Source organism: Bos grunniens, chromosome 1 (genome assembly GCF_055505025.1).
Source record: "Bos grunniens cultivar Pamir isolate PY7600 chromosome 1, Bosgru_T2T1.0, whole genome shotgun sequence".
Taxonomy (NCBI): domain Eukaryota; kingdom Metazoa; phylum Chordata; class Mammalia; order Artiodactyla; family Bovidae; genus Bos; species Bos grunniens.
In genome coordinates this window covers 148,990,566-149,013,053 of record NC_141165.1, presented here as the reverse complement: position 1 = coordinate 149,013,053, position 22,488 = coordinate 148,990,566, and positions in this window count along the sequence as shown.

Genomic DNA, 22,488 nt, shown 5'->3' with positions numbered 1-22,488 from the left:
GCAGCTTAATGCTTAAACAGAATCCAGTACAGGTTTTCACACTGATGCCAGTTCAACAATGCTCAGGCTTCCATGGGGATCTGAATCAGGATTTCTTGGACTGTTTTAAGTCTGGAAGCAATTGGGCTTTATGGGAGTAGATTGCTGACCTGAGATCCATTGCAACAAGCGGACTGAATAAACTCATAAGGAGGATTCACTTGTTGTTATTTGTTGTTTATTTGGCATTGCTTTAAATAGCCTATCATTTATAAATATTTGAGACAGCCCTTTTTCTTCTTCACCCATGTCTAACCCTCTGTTTAGCAACTTATGTGTTTAGAAAGTGAAATGAGCTATTTATAATGATGCCTGAGTCCAACTAACCTACTTAGAGTTCAGAAACAGATACTTTCCTTGAGTCTCCCTTGTTTTCATGGTAATACAGTTCCTCACACATGTTCAAAAAGGTCTGTCCTTCGTAAGTATTAGTCACTCAGTCATGTCTGACTCTTTTGAGATCCCATGAACTGTAGCCCACCAGGCTCCTCTGCCCATTCTCCAGGCAAGAATACTGGAGAGGGTTGCCGTTTTAATAGTGTTGCTATTGTTCAGTCGCTGAGTGTATCTGACTCTTCATGACCCCATGGACTGTAGCACACCAGGCTTCCTTGTCCATCACCATCTCCTGGAGTTTACCCAAGTCAAATATGCAATCAAGGCATATGGGAAGCATTGTATCTGAGAAGGATTGTTATTTCATAACACATGACAGAGTCATTATTAAGAATAAGAAGCGACTTGTATTTAGAATCAATTCTTAGGAATTCTAACTCAAAACTTGCTTCATTCCTGACTTATCAGTTCAGTTCAGTTTGGCCACTCAGTCATGTCCAACTCTTTGTGACCCCATGGACTTTAGCCCATCAGGCTTCTCTGTCCATGGGGATTCTCCAGGCAAGAATACTGGAGTGGGTGGCCATGCCCTCCTCCAGTGGATCTTCCCAACCCAGGGATCAACCCCAGGTCTCCCGCATTGCAGGTGGATTCTTAACCAGCAGAGCCACCAGGGGAGCCCATAATTTTGAATATGGACCTTCTATAGTTATGTTGGACTGTCCAAGTAGGAAATTCTGGTAGAGACTTAGACTTACAGGATTGACTCTTAGGCAAAAATATTAATTTTGTAGATAAGCTGCTTTTTTTTCTAATTTTTCTTAGATTATTTTTTCAATTGTGAAGTTCTCTGTAATAAAATTACAAGCCAATGATCAGGCATCCCATTAATTCTTATTTAAGACAGAGATTACATAAAGCAGTGCTGGGCACAAATGGAGTCAAATTACAAGGGGCTCCTCTGGATCCAATCACGCAGTATTTGAGTTTGCCAACTGGCACAAATAGCAACCTGGTTTAAGCTGCTGAAGCTTCAGTTTATTACTGAAATAGGAAACAAGCATTGCATAAGGTATATGAGTGAAGAATAAGTAAAAATAAAGAATTTAAGGGACAATGCCACTAAAATGAGGTAGAAACCACCTCAGCACTTAAGAAAAATCCCAGCTGCTTCACAGTTATGTACTTGAGGCTCCCAAGTTGTGCTGTGACATTAACCACGGTCTTCAAAGGACCCTACAGAAATAAAGTTTCTAATATTTGTACTATGATATGCCAAAGCATATTTATGAATAAATAGATTTGAGGTTCTGGTTAAGAACATAACTCTGGAGTCAGACTGAATGAATTTGAAACTTGGCCCTGTCATTTGCCTGCCTCATGACTGTGGGCAAGTTACTAATCTTCTCTGGGGCTTAATTCCTCATATGTGTAATGAGATAATAATAGTACTTTTCTCAAAATTGCTGGAAGGATAAAACCAGTTGACATTTGTAGAGATTTAAACAGTGCTTGGGATAAACGAAGTCTTCAAGAAATACTCACTATTACTGCAACATATTACCCGGAAGAGTAGGCTACACCCATTTCACACTACTGATAAAGATGTTATACAGACCCCAAGAAAATGTAGTTGTAAAGTCCAAAGGCAGAGCTAAGAAAACTCAGAGATTCTGAGCCAGATGATTTGGCCTCCATCTGCCTATCCTCTGTTTATCAAAATTTACTCATGAATTTGAATCATGCATGAATTGGATCATGCAAAAATCACGCATGAATCAAAACTACGCATTTCACTTGAAACTTATTTATCTCTAGATAAAGCAAAGGTCAAAGGATAAATGAAAATCAAGAATAATTTCATTATGAAGTGAATTGATTGCACAATCATAAAATGTTCAAATTTGTAGTTTGGGACAAAACACTTTACTCCAAGTTAATATAATCAGTATGAGTTCGTTAGGCATGTACATAATGCAATGTTGTTATGTTTTCAGTCTTAACATCCCAATGACAAATCTAAGTCAGTGTAGAAGATGACATATGCCTCTGATTGGTATAGGATAGAGCAGAAAAGGAGTTAAGAGGAGTGGGCAATTATTTTAATTTAGAAGAATCAAGGATAAAATTTGAATTTAGGTTCTGAAGACTGAATAAACACAATAGAAACATGAAGAAAAAACAGCATGAAAATACATTGGAAGCAGAAAGGGAGAATACAGAAATATAATGAAGAATTATAGAGGAAGAGAACGGAAGGGATAAGCAGAAAAAGAAGGTAAAAGAGTAGTGTATGGAATTTGAAGAAATAAGAAGAGAATCCAGAGAAAGGAGGGTTTTCTCTCTCTTAGAGAATTAAAGGAATACAAAGTAACTCTCAGATGATACATTAGCACTATTTTGGATTGTGTAGACATATATTATCACTGCCTGTTAAAGAGATGATTAGCTAATGGGAACCTTTTCTAGATTCTACACATTCCACTATATCTTAAGTTTTATCTGTTCTTGCTTGGATAGCCATTGTTGTTTTCTCAAGGAAATATTTTTTATTAGCTAAAAGGATATCAGCCAGGGTAAAGATGAGTATTTGTGATTTTCACATTCCTATCTTCCACAAACAATATATAATGGACTGAATTAAGATTTATACAGCTCTTACCAAGCCCCCTTTTGGATATTGTTATCTTTATGTAAAGTATCAGTGCTGCAATGTAAACAGAGGCTGGACATATAATCACTGAGCTTTCTGGTAGCTGCATGCCTCAAGTACATCTGGAATACCTAAGTATTGAATATATGTATGTATATATATTATTTTACTTAGCTGGAGGAAAAATAACTAGCAAAAAAACAATAAAGAGTGGGAAACTGAAAACAGGAATTCATAAATGTATTTATTTGACTTTGTATTAGACAGACTCCTTTAGGCGCAAGTTACAGAAAATTCCAACCAAACTGGACTAACATTACTTCATGGGAAGTTATTATCTCACATACCATGACCCCCAGACACAAGGAGACTCCAGCCATGGTAGTTGAAAATTCCAGCTTCTTTTCTCTGTAGTCCTCTTGGCATTTTCTCTTTTACATGTGGTCTTTACCTTTAGCATGATATCACTGTGGCTGCCACTGTTTCAAGCCTCAAGGACAGACATTCAATACCCAGAAGAAGAAATAAGAATGTCCTTTCTTATGTGTGAGGAAACCTACCTAAATGATTCACCTTAATATATACTCATATATTATTGGTCAGAACAAGCAAAGAAAATCTGGCTACTTCACTGGCTTAGCCAAATCAGGAATCCATCTGTTCCTCGCCTTCATGCTTGAAAGAAGCCTAATACATATAAACACATGGAATAGAACCTAGGAAAACTATAACCATGCTGAAGCTGAAACTCCAATACTTTGGCCACCTGATGTGAAGAACTGACCCATTGGAAAAGACCCTGATGCTGGGAAAGATTGAAGGCAGGAGGAGAAGGGGACGACAAAGGATGAGGTGGTTGTATGGCATCATCGACTCGATGGACATGAGATTGAACAAGCTCCTGGAGTTGGTGATGGACAGGGAAGCCTGGTGTGCTGCAGTCCATGGAGTCTCAAAGAGTCAGACATGACTGAGTGACTGAATTGAACAGGTAACCATGGCTATCATGGCCGCCTGGCTAAAGATTTCTCCAACCTCTCCAACAAGCTAAGTCTGATGACTGTGATTAAATTCTTGTCAATTTGTGACAAAAGAAGTGGCATGAGTGACTTCTGGGAAGTTTTCCTAAAGGGTATGTGATTGGCTCTTCTTCTGTTCTCTTCCTTCTTTCTGTTGGAGAATGGTGACATGACGGCTGAAGTTGGAGTACCATATTTGACCATGGGGTGAAAGTTGTGTGTTTAAGACTGTTAAGCAAAAAATAGATGTTTCCTACTCCCCTATTAAAGTACACTATGCATACAAGCTGTGGACAGACTCCACTTTTGTGAGAAAAGTAAAATTCTGCATAATTTGGATCACATTATTTAGGACTTGCTGTTTTTTTTTGTTTCCAAACCTAATATTAATTAATATATGTAAATGTATTATGGAGAAGCTAAGGTCATAAATGACCCACTTCTACTTAGAGATAACAATCCTTAGTACCTCCTTGCAGCTCACAGCTGAAGATTTTATTCACTACATATACACCATTTTGGGTCACTTTGTCTTACGAGAATACAGCATTATCTTAAATGATACTTATTTCAGAAATTAGTGTAGCAATGTAAAACATTTCAAATAATCACTTTATAAATTCATATTAAAAAAAAGATCATGTTTTAAAGTTGGGGAAAATACCTGCTCTTTCTTAAAAAAGAGGATTTTTAAAATCTCAGTGGAGTTATGTAGCAAGCAATCTTTTACTTGATAATTGTAATCTTAATGTGCTTTATCCCTGAATAGACTCAGTGTTGATTTGGTCATGGTTGCAAAATTTGCTTACTACTTAGAGAAAACTATATAAGTATTTGTCTTTACGTTAAATGGTAAGCTATTAAATGTTTTGATAATAGTTTAACAGCTATTGATGTTTATTCTATAAGCAGTGACAGAAACGTATGCCTTAAAAATGTTTAAATTGGTTTAAAAACCAATTTAAATTATTTCTATACTTTTCTTAGAAATAAAACTCTGATTATGTGATAATGTATTTCAAATATTGTGGTGATGGGCAATCACCACAATCATCCAGCACCTAGTATTATGTATATGGATTTTATAACATGGGAATTATTTCTTCTTTGTAAAATATGGCACAAAATTTAAATTAATATGCTGTGTCACTGTAAGAGTTTTCCAGAAATGGGAAAAGTATATCATGGTTTTCAAATGGAAGTCTAATTATATAAATACTATTAAATAATCACAAATCACTTGGGAGTCATAGGGGTAAGTAGGAACACAACTAGGTTAGCCAGAGTCATCACATATTTTTTCTTTTTTTGTATTTTATCAGGCAGTTCCAAGTGCAGAACTTTTAATTAATTTAATCTGATTAGTCAGTGTGACCTTCATATTTCTAAATTAAAATTCTTTAGTTCAAGGGGAAAGGAAGTGAATTATCATTTATTAAATATTATATGGCAGGCACTGTTGTGTGTAAAATTTTTAGAACATAATGCTTCCTTCCTGATCTTAACACTGTGAAAACTGGCATCCTCAGTTTGTAAATGTAAGAAAGTCTACTTGGACATTTATGTTGATTATCCCAAGACCCCACAGAGAAAGGAGTGAACTTGACATCTACACTCAAGTTTGCTGGACTTCAGATTCTTTTCATTTTTGAACAGGGATTAACCATTGCCCTTTGAGTTCTACTTGTGCTCTTTTGACACCCTTCTGTGAGTCTCAGGAAACTGGTGTTTGTGAAAGTAAATTGTTTGGTCCCTTTTTCTTTGGCGCCTCATTGGGTTCGGCTAATGAGAGTTATCAGCAGGTGATTAGGGAAGTGACTTCAGGTCTTAATAGGAGCAGACTGTGGAGGAAAGGAAATAATTAGGATATATTCATCCTAGTTTGTAATTTAATGAGTTATGTATTGTTGTATCCAGAGTTTTCAGGGAAATTCTGTCATTTAACACATTGGTAAATGTATACTCATATTACTGAAGGATATATATCTGGAAAAAAAAAACAAAACAACAGCACTAATTCAAAAGGATACATGCATCCCGATGTTCACAGCATCACTATTTATAATTGCTAGCATGGAAGTAACTTACATATTCATCAACAAATGGATGAATAAAGAAGATTTGGTATATGTATGTAATGAAAAATTACTTGATCATAAAAATAAAATTTTGCCTTTTGCAGCAACACGCATGTACTTGCAGGGCATTATTCTAACTGAAATAAGTCATAAAGAGAAAAACAAATACTGTATGATATCACTGATATATGGAATATAAAAAAATATAACAGACTAGTGAATAAATCAAAAAAGAAGCAGACTCCCAGATATTGAGGACAAACTGAAGGTTACCAGTTGGGAGAGGGAAGTGGGATATAGGGGAAAAGAGACGCAGGGATATAGGGAGAAGGGTTATTATGTGAAATCACATGTGTGAAACTTTTTAAAATTGTCAAGCACCATAGAATTTAAAGAATCATTAACTCATTACAGAAAAACAAGCAAAAAGCAAATGAACCAGCTCTCATGGGGCCTTTGGTTATGTGGAAGCAGTAAAATAAAATTTTGTAAACACTGTTGACTGATGACTTCCCTGGTGGCTCAGATGGTAAGGTGTCTGCCTACAATGCGGGAGACCCGGGTTCAATCCCTTGTTCAGAAAGATCCCCTGGAGAAGGAAATGGCAGCCCACTCCAGTATTCTTGCCTGGAAAATTCCATGGATGGAGGAGCCTGGTAGGCTACAGTCCATGGGGTCGCAAAGAGTTGGACACTACTGAGCAACTTCACTTTCACTTTCAGACACTATTAAAGATGATTGCAAATTATGATAATGCTTTGAAGAAAAACTACAGATAAAACAAGCAATTAAAAATTAAAGATTTGACTTACAAAATATTGTCCAGGAATCACTCCTTAGAAACTACCACTCATTCTGCGGTCACCATGATCAGTAGCATCAGTTGAAAAAGGCAAAGGAAGAACAGTATCCTAGAGAGAGTCAGGAAAAAACAGAGATGAAGGGAAACACTATAGCAGGTGCTGGGGTTAAAGACATAAATAAAGAAGAAATTGTGTAGATCTATTTTGCTGGGTGAGTTTGGGGATGATAGGAGTTTACTTTTATACAACAAAAGTTGGACACACAGAGCCAGAGTTTTAAAAGAGAGAGAGTCTGGAGAGCCAAATTACAAAGAATAATTATATTGAGGAACAGATCAAAACCAAGCATGTATATTCTAAATTTTAGTACCAAATCTTTGGCAAACAGTTTTAAAGTTTTCAAGAAGCCTAATGTTTATTCCTCCAGCATTCCCAGAGTAAAGCCATAAAGGGAAACATACTGAACCTGAAAAGTCTGGTCAGCAATACAATCAATATTGTTAAATCTCTATTCCCTCATTTAAGATGAGCTATAATACATCTGATAAATCAGATAACTTGGTCTCTTTGATCCTATCATGCTTTCCAAAGCCAAACCCGCATGATGCCATGTAACTGTTTAGTCTAGGTTCAGAAGTGTTTGGCACTTCTCTACACAGTAGCAAACTAAATACGTTTGAGGCAATAAACAATAGCCTGGGTGGCCCCATCTGCATGTTCAAACTGGAATTAATATCCCTAGAGTTCTCTGAAGCCCTGACTTTAAAAACATAAACAAACAAGGGAAGATATCAGTGGTTGTAACCAATAAAACATAAAATTTACCAAAGAAAGTTAAGCTGCTTCAGTGAATATGCAATGAAAACAAACACATGAAAGTAAGTGAGGAAAAGCAGCCAAATTAATGTCTTCTTATAATGGTTTATCACCAGATACAGTAAACATACACTCATAGACATACAGATATGCACATGCACGCATATATACCTGCAAATAGTGTTTTTAGTTGAAACTTGGAAGTGTCCTTGATGTGGCCCCATCAAGGAGAGGAGAATCAAGTAGAGTGGAAGATGGGACTTTAGAATTAGATTGGTGTGTGGATTGGGCTAGGACCTGAGGAAACAGATCCTGATGGATGTTATTAAAGTTTAGTAAGATCTCCTGGAGTAAGGTCTCCTGAACTGGCAACCCACTCCAGTATTCTTGTCTGGAAAATTTCATGGACAGATGAGCCTGGTGGGTAAAAGTCCATGGGGTCGCAGAGTCAGACATGACTGAGCACAAATGTAGGCACATTACTAGTGATCTTGGGGCAGAAAGAAGGTCCAGTTAAAGGGAAGTCTTTTCAAACAGACAGTGACATCTAAAAGTTGGATTTCCACATAGGCAGACCATACCAGGAATGATTCTTATATCAGGTAGCGAATGTTAACCCCCAGATGGAAATTTACAATTAGAACTTTAGTACTAGGAGGGAAGCAGAAAGAACAAGATGCTTTGATTTAGGCTTAAAAGTAGACAACAGAAGAGCAGAGACTAGAAATGAGATGTAAGATATAGCTCTCATCTCTGGAGAAGGCATTAGTGTAAGTATTAGGATACAGTAAAAAGTTAAGGTAACAGGATTGCCAACAATAGAGGGTAAATTCAAGATTTTCATTTTCCCCCTGAATGCCGTAGCATTCATCTTCAGGAGGACAGAGAACCAAGGCTATCAATGAGAGTTTCAGTGTTCAGCGGTGGAGAAAGAGTTCTGCAGAGAGTGGGTATCAAAAATGGTTCTGACTGGTAGCTTATATTACAGTGACCAGAAATTAAATGAAAGAAGAAGGTCACTTTATCAATTAATCAACCTTCATAGACAGATAAACAAGGACTACAGATACATATGTAGATATATATATATATGTGTGTGTGTGTGTGTTCTTTTATATGTTAAGCTTTCATTAAATGCAAGTCATTTATCATAGTCTCTCAGATATTAACTGATATCTTTATGTAACTAATATTCAAGTGTCTTAAACACGAATTTTCCATAGTCATGAGTCATGCTCTTTTTGACTCCAGCACTGATGCCAGGATGCTTTTGAAACTGACATAAGTGAGACTCTCAGTCAATATCACTAGGTTGTGAGAGAGTCTTTACATCGAGTAGGCCTATGAACATTACACAGGTAAAAGAAAAAAGAATTCATCATGGCTCTGACCTAGACTTACATTCTGAATAGTTTGAATTTATGTTTCCTCATCTTCACTTTTCACTTCACCTTATTTAGGAATTGCTCAGATGGTAAAGAGTCTGCCTGTAAAGTGGGAGGCCTGAGTTCGATCCCTGGGCCTGGAAGATCCCCTGGAGAAGGAAATGGCAACCCACTCCAGTATTCTTGCCTGGAAAATTCCATGGGCAGAGGAGCCCGGCGGGCTACAGCCTCTGGGGCCTCAAAGAGTTGGACACGATTGAGCGACTGAGCACACCCAGACACACACAATTTAGTGGCTGAGTCATGAAAGAAAGGCTGGAAACAAACGGTGATGCTCCAAGTCCATAAGCTTTCCCCCTTGTCCAGCATTTGTATTTCTGTCTTCCAGCTGAATGGAAGAAGTGCAAGGATATAAAGGATGAGAGGAAACTTAATCCCTAAATGATCACTTGGAGAGAAGACTTCCAGGAGAGTTGTTGAACCTCAAAGATTAAGTCTGTGTTGGATGACTCTGTGAAGAAGAAATAGTCTTTTATCTTGTAAAATCAATGAATTTTGGGGGTTTCTCAGCCTACCCTTACCTCTAACAGTCAAATTTTATTATCATCTAAACCTAAGTAGACAAAGATTTTAAAAGTTGTTTTAAAAACTCTAATAACACCAGAAGATGTAAAAGCTACCAAGTCTTACAGTCCTTTTGTGGTCTGTATTTAAATGTCTAACAACTGAACTTTTTTAGAAAACACTAGCAAAATATTGCTGGAAAATCCCATGGACGGAGGAGCCTGATAGGCTGCAGTCCATGGGGTCGCTAAGAGTTGAACACGACTGAGCGACTTCACTTTCACTTTTCACCTTCATGCATTGGAGAAGGAAATGGCAACCCACTCCAGTGTTCTTGCCTGGAGAATCCCAGGGACTGGGGCGCCTGGTGGGCTGCCGTCTATGGGGTTGCACAGAGTCGGACATGACTGAAGTGACTTAGCAGCAGCAGCAGCAGCAAAATACTACAAGTGATTGAAACTAAACTCTTTATTAAATCTTAAATTATCAGTGAGTATACTGTCTGTACATTTTGTTAATTAGAACAAATCCATCCCTTTGTATTTGAATGCTTTTAAATAAAAGTTACATGTTGTAATACAGGGAGTCACTGGTTCCAGCAAATAAAGTACCTATAAATTCTAAGTGACCAAGTAAACAATATTTTTAAAGTTACAAATTGAAAAAAATACACATGCACAGACTTGCTAATTAATACAATGTCAAAAGAAAAGTGATAGTGAAAGGAAAAGTTGGCTACACATGAAAGACAAATAATTCATATCATCAATAAAGAATTTCTATAAATCATTGAGGCATAAGTCATGAATAGATAATTAAGCAAAGGATGTTTATTACAGCCAATGAAAAGCAAAAGACCCCAAACAAATGAAAACATAAAATTTTAAAGGTAGTCAAAGAATTAAGTGTTAAGACTATCTTCAATGTGTCATGTACCTTTAAAAAAATTCTAGTATTTTTCCCTCAGCATTCTTGATGCCAGAGTGCCATCCTTTTAAACACAATGGTACCAGTATGCAATAATTTATGATGATAAATCCTTATTGGCAGAAATGGAAACATCCCTGATGTACAACAGTGGGGCAGAGATTGAGTAAATCATGATGTATCTCTGTTCCTTCCCTGCAAATAGGTTCATCAATACCATTTTTCTAGATTCCATATTTATGTATTAATGTAATGTATATGTGCATTAATATGCTATATTTGTTTTTCTGACTTACTTTACTCTTTATGGAGACAAGATGCAGAGAATGGACTTGTGGACACAGTGTGGGTGGGAGAGAGTGGGATGAATGGAGAAGACAGCGTCAGCACATGTACACTATTCGGTATGAGATGGATGCTTGGTGAGACGTTGCTGTGCAGCACAGGGAAATCAGTCTGGGGAGCTGTGCTGACCTGGAGGGAGGGGATATATGGATAATTATGGCTCATTCTGTGTGTTGTTGCATGGCAGAAATCAATACAACATTGTTAAAATTAAAAATACAAACAAAAATTGTGATGTCTCTTCCTGATGTGATATTGTATAACTTAAATAATAAGAATGCACTCTCAATACATATCACGGAGGCGTGTTGATCATTTACATGAACAAGTAAACAAAAATGAACACACAAAGGCAAGTGTGAAATGGAATAGTCTTTTTGTAAAACATAACACTAGGAAAAACTTACAGGTATATGCAAATAGGTACACATTCACCCTAGAGTCATTCAGGGCCTTGTGTTCTAGGCAATATTAGAGTACATTAGTGAAACAAAGAGTAAAACAAAAGCCCTGAGTGTGGAAAACTTACATTTTAATAGGAAGAGACAATAACAATAAAAATAATGAAGGTAAAATGTAAGGTCCGTTAAAACCTTTATGTGCTGTGAAAGGACAGAGCAGCATGAGGGGGCAAGAGGTAATGCTGAAGGCAGGAGCTTTGCTGTTTTGAATGCAGTGATGAGTGTTTTAGGTAACAGTTTCTTACTGGGATGGGTCCTGGCAAATTTTAACACAGGAGAATTAGGCAATGAAAAGTCAGATCAATAAAAATACAAAAGCCTGCTATAAACACAGCTTACTTAAGATTAACATTGTGGATCCTTCCTTAGTAATGAAGAAATGAATGCCTCTTTCAATAAATTGCTTGCTTGAAACCCCATAAAGCTGCTGCAGGCTGTCAGAAACAGTAAGCTAAAAAAAAAAAGCAAAAATAACTAGAATCTGTAAATTTTCTTTTTAGAAATGTGGAAAAAGGGATTAAAAAGTAAAATTTTAAAAATAATATTCCAAATAATTCCTCTTACTTCTATAAGTCAGTAAGAGGAAAGAGAAAAGATGCAATTTTATCCCAAATACTTTGATAGAAAATACAGTATGATTTTAGACAATGACTGTCATCTATTCCTATTTAAATAAAAGGATGCACTAAAATTGCTAAATGTAAACAGACAAATTAAATTTCAGTAAAACAAAATGAAGCAGACACTTTGGAAAGCCAGTGAAGCATATATAAAAAATAAATAGGTTAAAGAATTCAAGTTTTAAGTAAGGAAAAATCCAGTTCAAAGTAACGTAGCCCTTAAGAAAATATATTGTCTCACTCAACATCAAAGTTCAGTTAACGCAAAGGTTCAGGCAGAGCTTAGTCAGAGCTCTTGAGTGCTTCCCCAGTCCTTTCTCAGTATTTCTCATCTTGTCAGGTTGAATTTGGTTTCAGCTTCACCTCTCTCAAGGTAGTACAAAAGCTGAAGCAGTTGTATAGCTTACAGATACAAGCTCTAAACACTATCCAGAAGAAGAAAGAGTTCCATTTTCACAACTTGGCTTCAGTCTGATTGGAGCAAATGAGATGAAGTGTCCAACCTTAAATCAGTTATGCCAGGAAGATAGCATTTTATGGGTTGCATTGTACCACTCAAGTTCCATCCCTGGAGCTAAGAGAAGAGTCAATCAATCAAACATGCAAATCTCAGGACTCCTACATGGTGAGGGTTGGTGGAACGGATGGCAGGAAGTCAACCAACTGTGCCCAGTAAAATCACCATCAGAAGCAGTAAATAGCAAAGGCAATGTCGTGGCAAACACAAATTAGAGAGCAGAAAGACCAGAGAAACTTCCAGAGAACAGAAGAAATTAATTGGAAACAAGAGACTCCTTGGTACATAGTAGAAGAGGTTATGAAGAAGTAATCTGCCAATAAATAAAACAGAATACAAAAAAACAAGAACGATAATCAATAGCATAATGGAAAAAAAAAAACTTTCCAGAACGGAAAGAGAACTTAGATTGGAATGCAGAAAATATCATAAAAGATAGTGTGATAAAACTGGTAAATCTTTATGAGAATGAAACAAGTGTCTCAAGTAGAAATTGTTCTCAACTGAGTTGATGAGTTAGGCACTTTATGATATGTATTTTCCATACACAACCTTACCTAGTTTCAATATGCAGTATTACAAAGCAGTGAGCGAAGCTCTCATCTCCGCCTTGGGGCTTGAGGAAATTGAAGCTGCAAAGGATTTAAACAACACACCTGCTAGAGTTACCCAGCTTCCATTTGAACCAAGGCCCACGTAACGTCAGCATGTCTTCAACTGTCCCATTTAAGAAAGCAAAATGAAAGGCTGGCTTGGCAGAAGTTTGAATAAGGAGAAGTCTGATACAGCACTCTTGCTGTTGCTGTGAACTTGCAATGACCATGGAAACCAAATACTCATTATACAGATAAGGGAATAGCAACACTGTCCTCTCCTGTCCCACTGAGTGACTTTCCATTAACCTGAGCCAAAACTGAGTTTTCACTAACCCATGCTCAGCAAATGAACAGTATCCCACAGTGAAGAATCTCTCCTCTGTGTTCCCAGTAATAGATGCACCTAACCGACAGGTAAATATTCATAAGCTTCTCTACAACTAATAAAAGGATATATTCAGTCCTATTAAAACAAGTTAAAACATGGCAGTGGAAAGATATTTTAGCAAAACTATTTCTAACTATTTCCAACTGCCAAACCACTAGCTTCCTTTAATTTGGGCTTGCCCTTATTAATGTACAACATTCTTAGTGGTTGGAAAATCTTCAAACAAAAACCAAGAAAGAAAAAATATAAGTCAAACAAAAAACTTTTTTTTCTTTTTTAATGCCAAAGAGCATGAAAGATATAGAATAAGTTAAGCAAAAAAATATGCTTTGGCATAAAAGGAGATAAGATACTTCATTTTTACTTGTTCCCAAACCCACCAGATACAACAACATATTGGTTTGGGAAAAATAGTCTTAAGATAGGAAGCCAAACAGAGTTTGCTTGTTGTGGTGGGTTACCTAGTGCTACTATTGATGTTGAATGAGGTTTTTTCCCCTGAGTTACCAAATTGTGATTAAGTAAATGTTTATTCCTTGTACAGAGACCACTCTTTCAAACACAAACAAAAGACAAGCAACAACTTTATTCAACACCAATTATATGTGTTGTGGTATGAATTGTATCTCCCCTAGCCACACCAATCCATATATTGAAGTCCTAGTCCTTAATCCCTCACAAGGTGATTTTATTTGGAAATAGTCTTTGCAGGTGTAATTAAATGAGTAAAGATTAAGTCATATTGGAGTACAGAGGGTCCTTACTCCAATGTGACTGGTATTTTCTAAAAAGGGGAAACTTGAAGACTATCCAGCATTTGGACACAGGAGGAGAACATCATGTAAGGAGGAAGGTAGAGATCAGAGTGATGCAGCAGAAACCAAGGAATGCTGAAGAGTGCCAGCAAACCTCCAGAAGCTAGGAGAGAATCATGAAACAGATTCTTCCTCATAGCCTTCAGAAAGGAATGACTCTGGATACTTTGAACTTTTAGCCCCTAGAACTGTGAGACGACATATTTCTATTGTCTCAGTCACACACTTTGGGCTGTTTTGGCAGCCCAAGCAAACAAATACAGCATGTAATGTACTATTCCTTGAAAGGATGCTTAGAAAAAGATGACTAATGTGTGTTAGCAACAGACCACAATACAGGTGTAAATGATATTTACTCCCTGGGTGGGAAAAAGAGACAAAATCCAGAGGAAGACATAGAAGCCAGTAACTGCATTCTGGACACAGAGTATATGTACATGTGTGTGCTCCATCACTCAGTCATGTCCAACTCTTTGTGACCTCATGGATTGGAGCCCACCCACTAGGCTCCTCTGTCCATGGAATTTTCCAGACAGGAATACTGGAGTGGGTTGCCATTTTTTCCCTCCAGGGATTCTTCCCAATCCAGGGATCAAACCTGGGTCTCTTGCATCTCCTGTATTGGCAGATGGATTCTTTACCACTGTGCTACCTGGGCAGCCCAGGCACAGAGTATACTCAGGCACAAAGAATATACTCAGGAATATAGACATTTCCAATCATATAAGGCTGTTTTGGTTATAGGCACAATAACCTCAGTGGACAGGGTGAAAGAGCTTTACAGGGGTTTATGGGAATACTTGAAATGGTAAGAAAAAAACAAATCCATCTTTAATCTATATACACACTATCACAAGAGAGAAATCTTAAAATGCTAATGAAATTTCCACACATGCAGCATGTAAACTTGATGAGTAAGAAGGGAATATTCAAAAGAAGTTTATAATACTTTAAAAGTTTGTGAAGGTTAGATTATTCTTGACTTGGCATGAACTTTCAAGACTATATGATAATGTTCAAGAAATAAAAACCAAGCATGAAGTAAATAGAACACATTCATAGTTCACATAGCAATTTCAAAAGAAAAAAAATATAAAATTCTGTATTTTCAAACATACACTGATCTTTGTTTTGATATGAGAATATGTTTTGATATGTGTATATACGATATTACAAAGGACCTCCAAGTGTTATAATGCCAACTGTATTGTGACTCTTGAAATGTAGCGTATAGGGGATCCAATGGAACATTCAGTAGTGAACTTGTGATCATTCGTCTTATCAGTCTGTGAAAAACTAATTTAAAACACTGAAAAATGCTAGCATTGAAAAGGAAATAAGTTATTAGCAAACTGAAAATGATTCGCTAGTGAAGTGCTAGTTGCTCACTTGTGTCTGACTCTTTGCTACCCTATGGACTACAGCCCACCAGGCTCCTCTGTCCATGCAATTCTCAGGCAATGATACCAAAGTGGGTTGCCATGCCCTTCTCCAGGGGATCTCTCTGATCCAGGAATCAAACCTGTGTCTCCCTCTGGCTCCAGAACTGCAAGCGGAAAAGGCTACCCACTTCAGTAACCTGGCCTGGAGAATTCCATGGATGGGTCGCAAAGAGTCGGACAGGACTGAGCGGCTTTCACTTTCACTTTCTGTACCACTTAGCTAACCCATAAGAAAAGAATTTTATATTTTCAGTTGAAAAAAGGACTGAACGCATAAGACATTTGCATCAACTTTAAGTGAAAAAGATGAAAATTTTCATAGAATTTTTCTTAATATTAAAAAAAGAAGCTCCTCAATAGCCCTATAGATTTTGAATCAATGCAACATACAACTAAAATAGGAAAGATTTAGAATATTTCCAAAATTTGTTTCCTAGAGTGATTTTCAGTGGCAAAAAAAAAAAAAAAAAAAAAGTAGACTTTCCAAAATTAACAGAAAATCCAGGAGATATCCCAAACTATTTCAGGTGAGTGAACTTCATGTTCCTTAAGTATTTTTTGTTGCTAATATTTTCATCAAATCAAATATTTGACTTGAAAGTTGCTTTTGTCTTCTTTTGTAAACTGTTTTCACCAATTAAAATAGTGCTGATGATGAGTATTTTGACTTAAAAGAATTATCATTGATGTTTGAATTGGTTCTCAATTCCCATTTTATCTTCCTTCTAGTTGAAGTGGCTGGAAAGATTAAATCACATTTCCAAGACTTTGTTGAAGTTTGGGTATTGAAAGTGAATTAGGGTCATCTAAGCAGAGGCACTCAAGCACCATGGGAAGAAAGATATGAGTCACAGATAATGTCCCGTCAATTCTTAACATTGGTGATGCTTGGAAAAGTTCAGGAGATAACAGGATACATTCTTCAGAAACCCTGGGTATTAAGAGAAATACACTCTTGGTGTGGCTTCCTTACTTTCACAGTGAGGCTTTGGAAATCCAACTCTTCAGGTTCCTAATTTTGAAACCAGTGTGACTTCAGTTGTGGCCATAAGCAAATAAGTCTCTTTTTGGATCCATTTCAGAGTGTGTTCCTTCCACATTTTCAATTGCTATACATCTACGTTACACTGACAACCTACATTATGTCTCTTTCTCCTTAAATAGTTAACATGGTTTATATTTGCTAAACTGAACTCTTACTAATTCTCGGGTGGCTTAGTGGTAGAAGAATCTGCCTGCAATGCAGGATGCCTGGGTTGAAACACTGGGTTGAGAAGATTCCTTGGAGAAGGAAATGGCAACCCACTCCAGTACTCTTGCCTGGAAAATCCCATGGATGGAGGAGACTGGTGGGCTGCAGTCCATGGGGTCTCAAGAGTTGGACATGACATAGAGACTAAACCACAACCACCACCCTTACTAATACATACATTTAAATTAAACTACATCAATAAGTATTTTAAAAGTTTGAGAAATATAGTCTCCATACTTTTGAGTGAATTTAAAACGTGTCATGAGCTGAAAATGTTTAATTGTGGACCACTGCATCTGTGATGTGGAAATAATGAATAAAACTTTAAAAGTAATGATGAGTCAAAAACAATGATGTCAAGTGAGAGATTAAAAAAAATATATTTTTTAGAGGTTTTTTTTAAAAGACTTTTAAAAAATCTTCTTTTGTAGCAATTCTTTTTCAAGAAAATTATCTATTCATTCTATTCATTATTGCTTAGAATGAAATTTGAGTCTTTATGTGGGAGAGAGTAAAGCAGAAGGGGGAAAAAAGGAAGAATAGTACACTGCTACCACACTTTTTTTCTTTTATGGCAAAAATAAAAAAATAAATGAATAAGGACTCTTGTGACCTCAATTCCAATTTAGCTTTAGGTCTCATTATATATACACAACCCTCTCTTCATATATCCAACTCAGTATAATATAAATGCTCAAAAATAATGATTCTTAGATGTCAGCAACATGCAATAAACCAGATAATGTTTATGCTGGTAGCTGAACATGGTGATCACAAGTGCCTTATTTAGGAACAGAGCATGGGTACTCTGATATTCTTGATCAAAGCCAGAGATCTATTTATAGTTCAAGAGTAGACCAGCATCTTGATATAGCTCTATTCATTCTACTAGTCACATTATCTCTTCTGGTCAGTGGGCTCTGTTTAATTAATTAGAAAGATCCTTTCATGAATGAGGCTAGGTGAGTAGATACCAAGCATACTGTTTGAAGGTATAGTCATCTTTCCAGCATTTGGAGAACAATGAGCAAATACAAGTTTAGGGAAAGAGAATACCACACAGATAATTTGGAAAAGAAAAAGAAAAACTATGACTACCCTTGTTCTGCATAAGCACTTCTGTGACTATGTTTGATTCACCTCAGTTACAGAAATGATTTTAGTGTTTCCCAGTGAATATATTCTTGAGTCACTCTTACCTGGAGTTCAGCACCTAAACTTCCCCATGAGCTAAAGAAAATCATTTTACTGCTGCCTTTCTTTCTTACCAAGTCTAAAGAACACTTGCCTAGTGTTTGTTTTCTGCCCCACATCTGGCTGTTTTCCAAGATGACTGTGCTTAAGAAAATTGCAACTCATTTCATGGAAAACAGCACTCTCCACTTACAGAAGGTGTCCTTCTCTTAAGACAGTGCATATAATCAGTCAGAACACATGAATCCTACATATTACTGCATTTGTCCATATCTGAGCTATTCCATATAAAGATAACTCTATAAATGTGTCCTTAATTGTAGATTCTACAGTTGACATCAGTGATCATAGTCCAGCTGTCTTCATGTCTCAGCTAGTGTGGGATCCACATATATTGCAATACCCTTGCTTTCCATATCTTGAGCAAATACTAGAATGAGACTAGGCACACCATACACTTGCCAAGAAACAATAAGTATAATTAAGAGAAGTACACACTAAATTCATATTTATAACAGAAACATTTTGAAGTGGGATCCTAATCTTCAGACATAACAAATGAAGAGGTCTTTATATTATTTGGTAGACAGTTTAGCTTCTTGGAGCCAGGATGTCTGGAGAATCAACATACCAGAATGGGGACTCCTCTTAAATATTGCATCATTAAGAACCCATTAAAGTGATTATCTATAAACAGTAAACTTCCCTGCTCTGAATGTAAATTCAAGCCTCAAACTCAAAATTCATAAACCAAGTTTATAGCTTCTAAGTGACAAGTTTTTCTGTTTGCTAATCATCAAAGTTAAAAAAAAAAAGTCAAAACACTTGGTATCCAGGATCAGCTGTTGGGTACTGAAACTCTACACTTTTGACAATGGCAAGGTATTGCAAAAGAGCAACCAGGCCAAAGGGAAAGGATTAATCTCAAGACTGAGACAGCAAAATAAAATGCATTGACCCCGTAATAGTTAAGCCTTCCCAAGTGTTTAGTCATTGCTGTTTTCGTACAGATGCTGTAGGTTCTTACCTTCTTATTTAGTGTATCTTCTATGTCTTATATTAGTCTGATAGAACTGCCATAGGAAAGTATCATGGACTGAGTGGCTTAAACCACAGACATTTATTTTCTCACAGTTCTGAAGGTTAGAAGGATGAGATCAAGGTGTGAGAAGAGTTGATTCTGAGCATTCTCATTGGCTTACAGATGCCATCTTCTCTCTGTCTTCATGGTGTCTGTCGCTTGTGCCTATGTATCTACATCCTCTTTATAGAGACACTAGTCATATTGATTAGAATCACAGTAATTAAATTAATTCATTAAATGTTGTTGCTGTTCAGTCACTCAGTTGCATCTGTCTCTTTGCAACACCATGAACTGCAACATGCCAGGCTTCTCTGTCCTTTGCCATTTCCCTGAGTTTGCTCAAAATCACGTCCATTGAGTCAGTGATGCCATCCAACCATCTCATCCTCTGTCACCCTCCTTCTCCTCTTGCCCTCAATCTTTCCCAGCATCAGAGTCTTTTCCAAGGAGTCGGCTCTTTGGAGTTTCAGCTTCAGCATCAGTCCTTCCAATGAATATTCAGGTTTATCTTAAACAGTCACTGTCGAGGTACTGGGAGTTACTATGGGGGAAGCGTGTTCAACCCACAGCATGAACCCTATTCTAGTTTGCCCTTTATCCTTCTGATTTCCCTCAAAATGTCTGCCACCCTCTAAATCAATGCAGATATTGAAATTAATATTATGGTATATCCTCTCCCAGTTTATGCACTATAAACATTTAAAGCCTATATAAAGTTCTATAATCCTTTCTGTGTCTTGTGGTCTTTTCTTTCAAAAATGAGTTATGACAATACCAAACGTTAGGAAATTTTGCTCAGGAAATTGGAGTATAATGGAACTACATTATCTGCTGTATGAAATTAGGAGTATTGAACATTTTTATTACCCCTTATTTTGACTACCTAGGATGTGCATAATATTTTTTGGTATTACAAATAATGCAACAATAAATACACTTATACAGAAATATTCGTGGGTACACTTATTATCCTATAAGATAAATTCCTAGACAGGCAAATCATATTCCTAATTGTGTGAACATGTCTAAGGCTTTTAAGATACTCTTCCAAACGCCTTTTTAGAAGGAAGTTACTATCACAAATCGCATCACAGTAATCACCAGTAAAAAATAAATGACATCAAATTTTTATAATGATATTCAAAAGTAATTGTTTATTGTTTAAATTGCATTTCTTCATTAAATTGATGATACTTTGGCCTTTTAGTTAGGTTTTTATTTATACATATCCTTTACCATTTTCTCTATTGATGTATTTGGTGTTTATCAAATTGCTCTATACCCAGTAATCATGTAGGTCAATTCGATTATAGCGACTTGCACACACTTCCACTTCACTAATGGAAGTTTGCCTACTTGAGTTACACATATTTTATCTTACAGGACATTGCAGCCTAGAGTGTTTGAAACATTTTCTGTAATTGAGAAGAATTGCCTAAATTTTGACTCCATGTATCTATTTCCTGCATTTGTGTGTATTAGAAAAACATAAAATTCAGAACAGTTTGGTTAAGTCTTTGGCCTTCTGATTTGTTTTATTTTAGTAGAAGATAAACTCAACTGATTAATGTCTCTTCCTTGCTTTAGAAGAAGAAACTTTACATTAATTTTAAGAATGATGTAGGAATGGAGCTGCTTGATTTTCATCCTCTTCAATGATGGTAGGTCCTCTCTAACCTCTGGTCTGGGAAAGCTCCTTCAGAATAATCATGGCTGTATAGATCTAGGAAAGGAAAAACTCCAAATAAAGATTAGTGAAAGGAACTAACAATGTATATCTTGAAGAGGGAGGAAAACAGCTGAGTTTTGTGTGTTAGAGGTTGCAAAACTTATATAAAACTTTGTGTTGGTGAAGCTGCTAGTTACAGAAGGACGTGATTGCATTTAATACTGAAACTGTTGTTATTTAGAGAATAGGCAAACCTATGCTAAATGACTGCATAATTGCTAAATGCAGTATTATAACTCTCAGTAAAAAGTTAAAGAAAGGTAGGAATTGGTTCTATATAATATGGTCCTTCTAAAATTAGAGCTTTTAAAATAATGGAGTATAAATCTTCGATGTAATGAAGCACCTGTCACTAGAAAGTTAAAATTGTAGTTTTATTATAGTCTGTCATGAAATATTTCAGGAATTATACTTATAAGCCAAACTTGGCTAAAATCAAGATAAATAGCTAGTAAGATTTCCTGCAGTTTATTCGTTTCCATTATCCTCAGATAATTTGGCTATATTTTATTACAGTTCCTTCAAGATAATAGGAATTTATTTATTTTATTATTTATTGTTACATTTAAATATAGAAAAATCTAAAAATACTTTTTAAATGTAGAAATATTTGAATATATAAAAATGCAAATATAAAGTTTACATTTTTATAGCAAAATGTAAATTCAGTCACATTTAAATATAGAAATTGTGTCAAAATAAAATTTATAATATAATTAGATGTACATCCCCTTTTGTAATGCCTGAAATCTTGGTAACATGTTTTCATTAAATCTGAGGATATTGATTTAATTGAAAGTAAGTTAATTCTTATAAGTTCAAAGGAATCACATAAAACTGGCTTTCATAAAACCGTTTGAAGAGTGCCTTTAATGCTGATTACTTTATTACAAATTTTATATATATATATATGGAGAAGGCAATGGCACCCCACTCCAGTACTCTTGCCTGGAAAATTCCATGGACGGAGGAGCCTGGTAGGCTGCAGTCCATGCTAAAGGTCGGACATGACTGGGCAACTTCGCTTTCACTTTTCACTTTCATGCATTGGAGAAGAAAATGGCAACCTACACCAGTGTTCTTGCCTGGAGAATCCCAGGGACTGGGGAGCCTGGTGGGCTGCCATCTCTGGGGTCGCACAGAGTCGGACACGACTGAAGTGACTTAGCAGCATATATATATATATATATGCATAAGGTGGAAAAGAGGGAATACTATTGAATCTTTGTGTGGCTTCAGCAAAAAGTAATTGTTAAAAATAATGTGCTATAAATATCAAATTATTTCATTTGTCCTCTCTTCAAGCTGCATATCCCCTTAAGCCTTCTACCTGCAAAGCAAAGCCATGAGTCTTAAATAGTTCATGATAGCAGGGGTCAACTAATGAATGCCTTTGACAAACAACTGAAAAACAATCATGCTTGA